Consider the following 13,797-nt stretch of genomic DNA (forward strand, 5'->3'; position numbering starts at 1 on the left):
ACTAGCTGTGCTTTTCCAGCACTGCGCTGTTTGACTCTGGCACTTTGCTATCCTGTCTAGGATGCACATGCTAATCTACTGTTTTATTTGTTTTTATTTTACTATTTTACTTCTAGCTGAAGCTGTATTTAACTTTTCCAGCTTTAACCCTTTCAATGTCATTGAGGATATCCAGGAACAAGTCATTGAATACACAGGAACAAGTCATTCCGCTGAACCAATCTATGCTGGTGATTATACTCTATTTGGGCCTTCCCCCTTTCTTATTTAATTCTCAGAATAACTCTCCATTCCCTTCTTCCTGAATACTTATCTGGCTTCCTATTTAATGCATCTATATAGTGTGCTCCAACCATTCCTTGTGATAGTGAAGTCCATGTTCAATCTCTGGATAAATGTATTTCTTCTACTTGATCTTATATTGATCATTGCCACAAATGGAAACCTTCACTCTGGCCCAGATCTTTCTTCCCAAATTAGGTACGCAGAGTCATGAAATTTTCTGACTCCACAAATCTGAATCGGCAGAGAATTGCTAAATGGCTACATTTTTGGGTGGGTGCTAATTAGAATCAGGCCTATTACCCCAGAAGTAGTGCCACACGGGCTGCCAAACAGGTTGTTTAAAATGCCTGCCTCAGTGCCTTGGTTTAGAGACAGCGGTGTTGGACTGGGGTGTACAAAGTTAAAAATCACACAACACCAGGTTATAGTCCAACAGGTTTAATTGGAAACACTAGCTTTCGGAGCGCTGCTCCATCAGGTGGTTGTGGAGGACACAATTGTAAGACACAGAATTTATAGCAAAAGTTTAGTGTGATGTTACTGAAATTATACATTGCAAAATACCTTGATTGTATGTTAAGTCTCTCATTTGTTAGAGTGACCATGTTAGTTTCACTTCTTTCATATGTAAATCACAAAACTTTTTTTACAAGTTACATTCTCAGGTTAACTTTAACAATTGGTGTCAGCCCAGATAATATCCCTGTGTGCTGTCCCTGTTAAGCTCCCTGTGTGCTGTTGTCTGTGCCATACTGTTTAGACTGATTCTAATCTGAAAAATTGAGTTAACATGGATTCATGTAAGACTCTGTTCATTTAAGGTTCATTTACATATGAAAGTACAAATTCACCTCACAAACTTATATGTGTGTGCGTGCATGTCAGAGTTCCCTACGCGCTCTCATCCCACGTACTTCTCGTGTAGGTGACTTCTACTGCTTTCCGAAGATACACAAAACCAACACACCAGGACATCCCATTGTATCAGGCAATGGGACCCTGTGTGAGAATGTCTCTGGCTATGTCGAAGGTATCTTGAAAACCATTGTAAAGGGGACCCCCAGCTTCTGTCGTAACACTACAGATTTCTTATAGAAACTCAGCACCCATGGACCAGTTGAACTGGGAACATTCCTTGTCACAATGGACATTTCAGCATTCCCCACAATGACAGCATCATGGCAACAGCCTCAGTACTCAACACCAATAAATGCCAATCTCGAAGCACCATCCTACAATTCATCCGCTTTATCCTCGACCACAACGTTTCCACTTTGACAACCAGTTCTTCATCCAGACACACAGACCAGCCATGAGGATCAAATTTGCACTCCAATATGCCAACATTTTCATGCACAGGTTCAAACAAGACTTTGTCTCTACACTGGACCTCCAATCAACACTATACATATATTGACGACATTTTCTTCCTCTGGACCTAGAGTGAGGAGCCACTGAAACACAGTGATATCAATGAGTTTCATTCCACCATCAAACTCACCATGGATTACTCTTTAGTATCTGTCTTATTCTTGGACACATGCATCTCCATCAAGGATGGGCACCTCAGCACCTCACTCTACCACAAACCCATGGATAACCTCAGGATGCTACACTTCTCCAGCTTCCACCCAAAACATATTAAAACAGCCATCCGCTACGGACAAGCCCTATGCATACACCAGATCTGTTTAGATGAGGAGGAACATGATGGGCACTTGGAAGTATTCAAGGATGCCCTCAAAAGAACAGAGTATGATGCTCAACTCATCAATTGTCAGTTCTGACTGCCATAGCAAGAAACCATAATGACCACAAATGGAGATAGACACAAGCTGCAACCGACAGGGTACCCTTCGTTGTTCAGTACTTCCCAGGAGCCAAAACACTACACTATGTTCTTGGCAGCCTGTAACACATTATCGATGAGGATGAGCACCTCGCCAAGACCTTCCCCACGCCACCACTTCTCGCCTTTAAACAACTATCAAACCTCAAACAGAACATTGTTTGTAGTAAGTAAACTGCCCAACCTACAGGACAACACCATACAACCCTGCCACAGCAGATGCAGCAAGACATGTCAGAGTGTTGACAAGGATACCATCATTAAATGTGGGGACACCTCCCACCATGTACATGGCAGGTACTCAGATGATTCAGCCAACATTGTCTATCTCATTTGGTGCAGGCAAGAATACCCTGAGGCATGGTACATTAGTGAGACCATGCAGGTGCTACGGCAACAGATGAATGGACACCGCACAACAATCATCTGCCAGGAGTGTTCCCTCCCAGTCAGTGATACGGAACATTTGGCCTCTGACCTTCAGGTGACCATCCTCCAAGGCGGACTTTGGGACAGGCAACAACGCAAAGTGGCTGAGCAGAGGCTGATAGCCAAGTTCGGTACCCATGGGGATGGCCTCAACCAGGAACTTAGTTTAATGTCACACTACAGGTGACCCCACTGCACTACACACTCTCAAACACACTCACACAAGGCTTAGACCTTTCCATTCAATACAAAATCCCACAACTCATATTATAGGAATCCAGGTAACAAAAATTACTCCTAAATGATGGCTGCTGTCTCCGCAAACTTTGGATGTGTGAAACACCACTTCATCCCTCCTAACCCCATCGAAAATGATGAATTCTGGATACGTAGCTCCAGAAATAATTTGGCTAAGGTGAGGAGTCCTTCTGTCTCTGCATACATTCAGGCCTCCTTGTTAATTCAATCAAAATCATAATTTTAAATATCTCTATTAGGCCTTTTTCAAGAAAATTGATTCCCAACCTGTTCATCCTTTCTGATAGATGTAATATCTCATTTCTATTAACCTTTGAAATTGATTATTATTTTTCCCCACTTTTAGTGCATTTTTATCTTTTTTCATAATTACATTCCTGGACGATGGGTGCCACTAGTAAGGCTAGTAATTTTTGTCCATCCCTAATTTCCCTTGAGTTGGTTGGGTTGCTCAGCCAATTCAGAGGGCATTTAAGAGAAAACACATGGCTATGTTCCTGGAGATAGATGCAGACCAGACAATATTAGCAGACTTCCTGGTAGACTGTCTGCTTTGGAGGTGGGACAAATGTGTAGATTGTTTTTAAAATGTAAAATGTTGCAAAATGTAGACATACAAAGGAGCTTAGTGTCCTTGTCACCATGTCATTAACATACTGGTGCAAGACACTATTAGGAAGGTTAATGGAACATCAGCCTTTATTGCAAGGTGATTTGAATACAGGGGTAGTTAAGTCTTGCTTCAATTATATAGGAACTTTTTTGACTGCATCTAGAATACTGTGTGCAGTTTTGGTCTCCTTGCCTCAGCAAGGATATTATTGTCATTGAGGAAGTGTAATAAAAGTTCACCAGATTTGTTCCTAGGATGGCAGGACAATCCTGTAAAGAGAGATTGGGCAAACTTTGTGTCTGTCTTCTCTAGAGTACAAAGAATGAGAGTTGATTTCATTAAAGCTTACAAAATTCTTAAAGGGGTTAGGGTAGATGCAATTAAGATGCTTCCCCAGGTTGCAGATTTCCAGAACCATGGTACACAATTTAAAAATAAGGGAAATGCCACTTGGCACCAAGATGAGGAGAATTTGTTTTAGACAGACCTTTTTTTAAACTAAACCTTTGGAGTTCTCTACTCCAGAGGGCTGTGGAAGCTGAGTCTTTAAATATGTTTAAAATAGAGATTGCTCAATTACTGATTAACAATGCCGTAAAGGGGATTGTGGGGATAGTACAGTCAAAAGGTTTAATTGTTCAAACAACTATGATTGTTTTTAAATAGTGGCACAGGTTTGATAGGCTGAGTGGCCTCCTCCTGTTCCTATATATCTAATACTTCAACTTTTTACTCATATTCATCAAGAAAATACTCTAGTGTTTGGTTTGCTTTTCCTTTTTAATCTGTTCCTTTTAATGATTGATGTAACTAAAAACTCAGATCCCTCTGTTCCTGTATCCCATTTAGAACTATTATGGTAATTGTAGCTCAAATGAACATAGATGAGGAAGTCAATTTGGTCCACAGTCAACAGAAACCTATTGAACCCATTTGTAGAGTCTATTGAATGATTCCAAAGTCCTCACTTTCATAATCCAAGCAGAATTTCATCCAAATATTGATTGTTCTATTTGCAAATTAACTTTTAACACACAATAACTTATCAACAAAATGTGACCGTTTTTTTTAACCAAAATATAGGAACTCATATAAGTTGAAATTCATTTGTCAACTATATGCCCATACTATGGGATTATTCTGTTAGTTTATTCTGCATGTAGCTGCAAACACGTTTGGATCAGAGACCTCATTCCTGCCAGTAATATATAAAACAAAACCTAAACCAATGTGTTATTACATTAATGTTTTTTGTGAAATTTGATAGTTTCATATGTAACCAGTTATTCATAACTTTTGCAGTTATCATAAATTGTATTTACCTAAACTAAACAATTTATTGATTTTAATCCTTGTTGTTGAAAGTTTATTGTGTGCTAGAAGTTCATTTGCAAAAAGAACAATCAATACCTGGATGAACGTCTGCATGGGGTTATGGAAGCAAGGACTTTGCAGTCATTCAATAGAGTCTGCAAGTGGGTTCAGTAGGTTTCTATTGACTATGGACTAAATGGACTTCCTTACCGGTGTTCACTTGAGTTACAATTGCATTTTCAATCTCATAAGTAACTTGTTTATGTTGCTTTTAACTTGAAAGCAATGAACTTTCTAATCTGGTTTCATCAAGCATGTTGTAACTGGGACGTTGCGATTTCTTCAACTGGGAAGTCAAACACAGCTTCCCTCCAGTAGAAAATGGTGGGACATCAATTTAATTTATACAGCCTCAGCTCCACATACATCTTCACGATACACTTACTTACATATGAATATACAAGAAAAAGTAGGCCATTCAGCTCCTTGAGTCTGCTCCACCAATCAATATGATCATAGTTGATTTAGTTGTAATCATAAATCTGCCTTCCTGCCTACCCCGATAAACTTTCATCCCCAAGCTTAACAAGAATCTATTTACTTCTGCATGAAAAATATTCAAGGACTCTGCTTCCACTAGCTTTTCAGGAAAACAGTTACAAAGACTCATGATTCACTGAGAGGAAAAAAATACCACAGCTCTGTTGTAAATCAGTGGCCCCTGATTTTGAAACAGCGAACCCCAGTTCTGGATTCTCCCATAAAAAGAAACATATTTTTCACATCCATTTTCTACTGGAAGGTATTTCGGCTCTCAGTCACAAAAATCAGTTTCCCAATTACATTATTGCTGAAATCAGATTAGAAAGTTCATTGCTTCTAAGTTAAAAACAACATAAACGGAGGAGATCCAAGATGGCGGCGACCCAGCAAGTCTGAGTCTACAGTGCTCCTCCCAAGACTTGGGTAAAGTGGGTCACCCACCCCAACCACACTTACCAAATCATTTATAATAGCTGTTTAATTTAATTAGTTGTTTAATATCAAATTTAAACAATTTAATCTTTAGTAAAAATGACTAAAGAGAAGGGAGTCCGCAACACTCAACAAGCAGGAACAACCCCCCCCACCCTCTCCAGCTGCAGCCGAGGTGTCCACAGCCGCCCTGGAGGACTTACCTATGGTGACAAGCCTTGTAGAAATGATCTCCAAACTGGGCGCGAAGATCGACGATTTCATCGAAGAATCCCGAAATCGATGGGACTCACTCTCGGCCGCGCTGCAGAAGCACGACCGAGACATCCAACAAATCGAGCGCCGAGTCAGAGGGGCGGAGTTAAAGGCCGCGACCTCCGAAACTACAGCTCAATCGGCCGTGGATCAGGTCCGGACTCTCGAACAGCGAGTCCAGACCTTAGAGAATCACATTGATGACCTCGATAATCGAGGTCGCTGAAAAAATATTCATTTGCTGGGCCTTCCCGAATGGGAAGAGGAAGGCCAGCTTACAGTGTTTCTCGAGCAGTGGCTGCCACAGCTTTTAAATTTGGAAGCTGGATCAGGCAAGGTAAGGGTAAAATGGGCCTACCGGGTCGCAATACGCGGGCCCAGCTCAAACCAGCGCCCATGCCCGGTCCTGTTCTGGCTGCAGAGCTACAAGGAGAGGCAGATACTCCTAGAAGCCTCTAGAAATCTTGGAAAAGACCCCCAAGCTATGATCTATAAAGGATCCAAGATCATGTTATTTTCCCCATCTCTGGTCCGAAAGAGGAAGGCATTCGACGAGGCGAAGAAGCGTTTAAGGGACTTAAATATTCAGTACTCCTTACGCTACCCAGCGACGCTACGCTTTAACCATGAAGGATCCGTATATAACTTCGGATCGCCAGAAAAGGCTAAGGAATTCTTGGACTCTCTTAGATAAACTGTAAGACATAATGGATGTTGGATTGCCTTTCCCCCCGCTTTGGTTTATATCCTCCCCTTTTTTTTCTCTTATCTTACTGTTTAATATTATCATGGGGGGTGGGGAGAGGGATTTGATTTTCTTCCCCCCCTTGGGGTTGTTTTCTTTTATTATTTTATGTATATGTGGGATGTATGTATATGTGTGTGTGTATATATATGTATATATGTATGTATGTATATATATATATATATATATAAGCTGGGGGGTTTGTTTAATGTTGGTGGGGGGAGGTGGTTACCTTATTCAATTTTACCTCTGTCTTTAGGAGCGGGGTTGTTTCTCCCTTGTTATTTTGTATTACAATATTTATATTTAATTATTATTTGTTGAGGTTGTAATTTTATAGTTATATGTTTATATATGGTATTAACATTACCAAATATATCCAGGTGTTGGTATGGGTGGGGGTAGGGTGCTCACTGTTAACTCTAGCTTTGTATTATATCTGAATTCTCCTCATTTTATTGAGGAGGGCCTGGGTCAAGGGTGGGGCATTGGTTGGGAGAGGATATGATGGACTTTTGGAGAGGAAGTGACACCCCCTGGCAACAAGGGGGAAAATCTCCACTTAGATACGTTTTATATTTTTTTTATTTCAAAATAGTTTTTTATTGTATTGTTGTGAGTGTATTAGAGAGGCTTTATTTTTGTAAATTTTATATGCTCTACACTCGGGATGTTCTGGATAGGGTTTCCACTCCCGAGGGGTCTCAGATTTGCCCAGATGATTATGGTTGATCAGTCGGTTAAGTGGTGCACCTGGAATGTCAAGGGGAGTAATTTGCCAGTCATAAGGAAGAAAATATTATCAAATCTTAAGAAGGAAGGAGTTGATATAGCTCTCCTAGAGGAGACACACCTGTCGGATAAAGAACACTTGAAATTACGACAGGGTGGATTTGATCAGGCCTTTTTTTCTTCTTTTAGCTCAAAAAGCAGGGGAGTTGTTATTCTTGTTTGGAAGAATTTCCCTTTCAAAATCCTAAAGCAGATAAAAGACGAATCTGGACGATATATTTTGATTAAAGCCCTCATAAATGGAGAGGAATATGGGATTTTAAATTTGTACTGTCCCCCCGGCACACGCCTTTAAATTTATAACGGAAGCCTTTTCAAAATTGATGGCTTTTGGTGCCCGTCATACAATTATACAATTAATACAATTAATTGTATTATGGATCCGGAAATAGATAGGATTCCCAGATCTAGACAATTGATGGATCTGAACAAAGAATTAGGATTAGTAGATGTATGGAGATGTCTTCATCCACAGGGCAGAGATTTTTCTTTCTACTCCAATCCACATAAATGTCTTCCCAGAATTGATATGCTTTTTGCCCCCTCGATTTTTAAAAATTCCATATCATCCTGTAAAATAGGTAGTATAGTAATTTCCGACCACGCTGCCGTATATATGGAAACTAAGGCGAGGAACAATGGGACATCCCCTTAGCATTGGCATATGGACCCCTTCCTAATGAAAGATAGTAAATTTGTAAAGTACTTCTCTCAAGAATTTAAAACTTTTTTAGAAATTAATTCAGGTACAGCTAGCAACCCATCAATGATGTGGGAGACCATCAAAGCTTACACGCGAGGTTTGATCATCTCCTACTCAGCAACCCAGAAGAAATTGAAGGGAGAACAACAGCGTCTGCTTGAAGCTCGCTTAAAAGCAGCTGAAACAGCATACACTGATAGACCTTCTATTATTAAATTGCAAAGGATTACGGCTCTTAGGACAGCTCTAAACACTACGCTTACTCAAATGGCTAAGAGGGAAATATTATTTGCAAAACAAAGGTTATATGAATATGGCAACAAACCGGGTAGATACTTAGCATTTCTTGCAAAGAAAAAAAAGGCCCCTCAGACTATTACGCCTATCAAGGAAAGTACGGGTATTTTGACTCATGATCATAAAAAGATTAATGCGATCTTTAGAGAATTTTATTCTGACTTATATAAATCGCAGGATTGTGAAGATAGAACGAGGAGGATGCAGTCATTTTTAAAAAATTTGACCTTTCCAGGCCTAACTCCGGAACAGGTATCGGTCCTAAATGCTCCTCTAACAGTCCAAGAAATACTTGATGCAATTAGGCAACTTCAGAGTGGTAAGGCACCGGGCCCAGATGGTTTTCAAGCTGAATTCTATAAAGAATTTACAGAAATATTGGCTGGTCCACTTATGGACATGTATAACTATGCATATAGTCAGGGCTGTCTCCCGCCTTCGCTGAAAGAGGCAAATATTTCTCTTATCCTTAAAAAAGGAAAGGATCCAGAAGATTGTACATCATATAGACCAATATCCTTGCTAAATGTAGATTTTAAAATCCTTTCTAAAACGTTAGCACTGAGACTAGAAAGGGTACTGCCACATATTATAAAGGAGGATCAGAAGGGGTTTATTAAGGCCCGTAGATCATCCAATAACATTAGAAGGGTTTTGAATATGATTCAAGCCTGTCATCAGGGAAAGATACCAGGAGTAGTAGTTTCATTAGACGCGGAAAAGGCATTTGATAGGGTTGAATGTCATATTTGTTTTACACATTGGGAAAGTTTGGCGTTGGACAGGTGTTTACCAAATAGGTCTCAACATTGTATAATGATCCCAAAGCAGTTGTGGTTACCAATGGATTAGGTTTGGATAGCTTCAGTGTGGGTAGGGGCTGCCGTCAGGGATGTCCCCTCTCGCCATTGTTATTTACACGAATAATTGAACCACTAGCAGAAGCTAGACGAGCTGATCCTAATATAACGGCCCCGAGGATTGGTACAGGTAAACATAAAATTACCCTTTATGCAGATGATGTTCTTCTATTCCTCAGTATTCCTCTGATGTCCATACCTTGCCTAATCCAAGTTATTAATACATTTAGCGCATTCTCAGGCTATAAAGTTAATTTTTCAAAATCGGAGGCTATGCCAATGGGCGGCCTTGCTTTGACACCTCATTTAGTGGACGGATCCCTTTTTCCCTTTCGTTGGTCCCTGGAGGGCTTCTTATATTTAGGCATTTTTATTACTCCAGTATTTGGTCAGTTGTATAAGGCTAATTTTGTGCATTTACTGGAAAGGATAAGGCAGGACCTCCAGTGATGGGGAGACCTTCCAATTTCTTGGTTGGGTAGAATAGCGCTAATCAAAATGAATGTCCTGCCCCGTCTCCTATATCTTATGAGAATGCTTCCGGTGATGCTGCCGAGGACTGCTCTACGTAAATTATATGGCTGGCTGGATTCCTTTATGGGGAATCATAGATGGCCCCTCATTAAGCTGAAGAAGCTACAGCTTCCACAGGCAAGGGGAGGATTGGACTTCCCAGACTTTAGGAAATATCAGTTAAGTTCCCTATTAAGTTACATAGCTGATTGGGTCTTGTCTGATCCACAATCAATCTGGTTGAACATCGAGGCCTCTCAAGTAAAATACCCACTTATTAACCTTTTATTTTCAGACAAGAGGAAAATCATTACAGATCACTGTAAAAACCCTATAATACTAAACACAATTAAGGCTTGGAATATAATGCGGTAAAATGAGGGCAACTCACATAAAACATCCCCCTATGCACTGATAGTGGGAGCATGGGGATTCCAACCGGGGTTTACAGATGCCACTTTTAAACTCTGGAGATCCAGTGGTATCTCATGTTTAGGGGACCTATTTAAGGATGGGGTCCTGATGTCTTTTGAACAGCTGCGTCAGAAATTCGGATTACCTAATGGAGACCTCTTTTGATATTTCCAATTCGAGATTATATACAGAAGAAGACTACGTTATTAGATAGTCTTTATAAATCAGATAGAGAATGTAGTGTCCTACGACCAGTGGGGGTATCTTCCATCAGTACTATTTATCATTTACTACATGATGAAGTATCGGGAGATATGGATAATCTGCTTAAAACATGGGATCAGGATTTGGGACTAGAAATCTCTATAGAAACGTGGAATGATATTTGGGAAAACGCTAGAAGAATTACTATCTGTAACAGAATCCAGGCTATCCAGCTGAAGATACTTCATAGGGCCCATATAGCACCGGTTCGATTGGCAAAATTTAAGGCAGGAGCATCTCCAATGTGTCCCAAATGCAAAATAGAGGTGGGCACTCTTGTACATTGCCTATGGACCTGTCATAAGATCCGTAGATATTGGACTAAAGTAGCAAGTACCCTGACAGAAATTTTAGGAACGGAAATTAAAGTGGACCCAGTATCTCTCCTTTTGGGCTTTTCGAACTTTCCCTCCCTGGACATGTACGGGAAGAGACTATTTTCTATTCTTTCTTTCTGTGCAAGGAAAAATATTTTGGTGAACTGGGTGGCTGAGGGCCCCCCTGGACTTTCAAATTGGCACAGATTAATTATGGAATGTATTCTCCTTGACTTCCTTACAAATATGGTGCACCGAAAGATCAAATTATTTTATAAAATATGGCAGCCCTTCTTGAATTACATAAATACAGATATTTCGGCTATCCTAACAAGGGCTTTTATTTAATTGAGATTACAAACCTGGCTGGTCCGGGGCCCCTTAGGAGAGGAATCCCACACGAATACGGGTTTTATTACATCTGATGTTAACACATTCCGAGCATGTAAGAGACTTAAATATACACTCTGGTTAGTTGTAGGTTAGATTAGTAGATAGTTGAGTTTTGTTTTTTTTTCTTTTTTGGTTTTTTTTATTCTTTTGTTAAATTTTGGCTATTGTATATTTTATTTAATTGTATATCAATGTTTATATTTGAGAATTTTGTTTATTTTTTAAACTTGTAAAAATGTTAAATTTCTAATAAAAATATCTATTAAAAAAAAACAACATAAACAAATTGCAAGTATCAGTAACAAGGCAATTGTAGCTCAAGTGAACGTTGGTGAGGAAGTTCACTTGGTATATAGTCAATACACTGCTTGTAGCGTCTAAATTATTGAATGATTGTAAAGTCCCCACTTCCACAAACCCATGCAGATGTTCATCCAGGTATTAATTGTTCTATTTGCAAATGAACTTTAAACACATAACATATCAATAGTGAGGATAAAAATCAATAAATTACTTACTTTAGGTCATTATAATTATTACAACCGCAATAAAGTTACCAGTAATTGGGTACATATGAAATTAACAAAGGGGTCAAGTTCCCTTAAGGATTTAAGAACTCTGTTCTGAGGAAGGGTCACTCAACCTGTAACGTTAACTCAGATTTATCTCCACAGATGCTGTCAGACCTGCTGAGCTTTTCCAGCAATTTCTGTTGTTCTTGATTTACAGCAGCTGCAATTCTTTTGATCTTTACCACTTGAGAACTTGCATGTTTCATCCAAGTTAACTCTCAGTCTTCTAAACTTGGAAAACACTTAAGATCTTCCTTTTAACAGACTCCCACAGTACTTTTCAATCCACCCTCAGTTAAGATAATGCGGATCACTTTCTGAATCTTGGTAGCCTATTCTCAATAAAGTCAAAGGTAGTCATTAAAATTAATTTATCGCCTCAATTTGTCAGTACAGTTGACTGACCGAGGAAAACAATATTTGAGGATTTGAATGTCAGACCTGAGTCTAATGTCATGGTTTATGGGGTTGTGGTAATGCGTGTTCCTCTAAACCGAAGGAACGCAGATGACCAACATCAAGCACCTCAAAGCACTGGAGAATTACTGAATTGATAAGGCACAGAAGGAGGCCATTCAGCCCATCATGCCTAAAATGGTTCTTCAAATGAGCACCATTTACCTAGTGCCAATCTTCTGCTTTCTTCTCCATTACCCTGCATGGTACTTCTTTTCAAATAACCATCCAATACATCTTGAAAGCTTCATTGAACCTGCCACCACTACACTTCCACTACATTTCAGACCCTAACTATTCACTGTCTGCAAAAGAGAAGTACCCACTTTGCAAGATCCTCCATATCTAGTGGCAAGAAGCGCGGTTCAAAAACAGCATCCTCTCTAAAGCAACTTATCCAGCATCAAGGTACTGACATTCCAACTTAGCTCTGCTGTCAATCTGCTGATACCAGATCCATGTAACAACTGCTCTACTCAGAACTCAGTCACAGCAGGAGTTTTCCAGCAGATGGTGCAGTCACTTCAGAAAATTCCTGAACACATTGAACAGCCTCATTGACTAATGTGAGTCCATGGCATGTTGCCAATCAAAGTTCAGGAGGTTTATTTGGCAAGGTGCTAAACAGATTGACAGACTTCATCAAAAGTATGTGGAAGCACAGTTGAGATGTTGGAAAAAACAGACAAACCTGGAAACAACTCATCAAATCCAAACATAACCATTTGTAAGAACAAATGCAAAGAAAATTACAGCACAGGAACAGGCCCTTCAGCCCTCCAAGCCTGCGCTGATCCAGATCCTCTATCAAAATCTGTCGCTTATTTTCTAAGCAATCACAAAGAAATGTTTGCAATGTTAGGTTTACTGTTTGGAAACAAAGTGCAGGGTATGCAAAGTTGAATGTATAAAAAAATGGAGTGTTCATAAATCCTAATACCCCACCTCAAATCCACTCTAACTGATGTCTATTGCTATGAACTAATTTTCTCTTCAACCCCTCAATCAATTCTGACACTGTAGCCCAGGATGTGTGACAAAGAAAGACTTTAAACAAAACTTCATTAAATCTTTGGATTAAAGTTAATATTATTAGTAGTCTGGTTGGTTTTGCTTTTCAACCAGTGTTACGGAAAGACTAGCTATGTATTCAACTCATTGCAGCACCCAGTTATGAATTAAGTACTTCCTTCATTTTGGGAAATGTGAGCACAGTGACTATTTTGTGGCTTTAGTGATACAGTGATCTGAATAAATGATCTAGGAAAGTGAGTTCAAATCCCGCCATGCAGCTATGAAATTGAAATTTTTTTAGCAACAAAATTATGGTGAACCTTTATAACACATTAGTTTGCCCTCAACTGGAGTACTGCATCTAATTCTGGGGATCACGCTTTTGGAAGAATATTGTCATGAAGATGTAAGGGGTATTGTACCTTTAAGAGAGTTGAAGGACTTAGCAAGCACACACAGTGCTGGAGAATTTACAATGT

The 13,797-nt window shown here is 39.6% G+C and overlaps 1 pseudogene; it reads left to right on the forward strand.

Moving 5' to 3' along the window:
* The first annotated feature begins 5,653 nt into the window (after window positions 1-5,653).
* LOC148139898 (uncharacterized) lies at window positions 5,654-8,272 on the forward strand (annotated as a pseudogene).
* The last annotated feature ends 5,525 nt before the right edge of the window (window positions 8,273-13,797 follow it).

The sequence above is a fragment of the Chiloscyllium plagiosum genome, unplaced genomic scaffold (genome assembly GCF_037043375.1).
Source record: "Chiloscyllium plagiosum isolate Xiang-an unplaced genomic scaffold, Cpla_swu_hap1 HiC_scaffold_36, whole genome shotgun sequence".
In the NCBI taxonomy this organism is placed as follows: Eukaryota; Metazoa; Chordata; class Chondrichthyes; order Orectolobiformes; family Hemiscylliidae; genus Chiloscyllium; species Chiloscyllium plagiosum.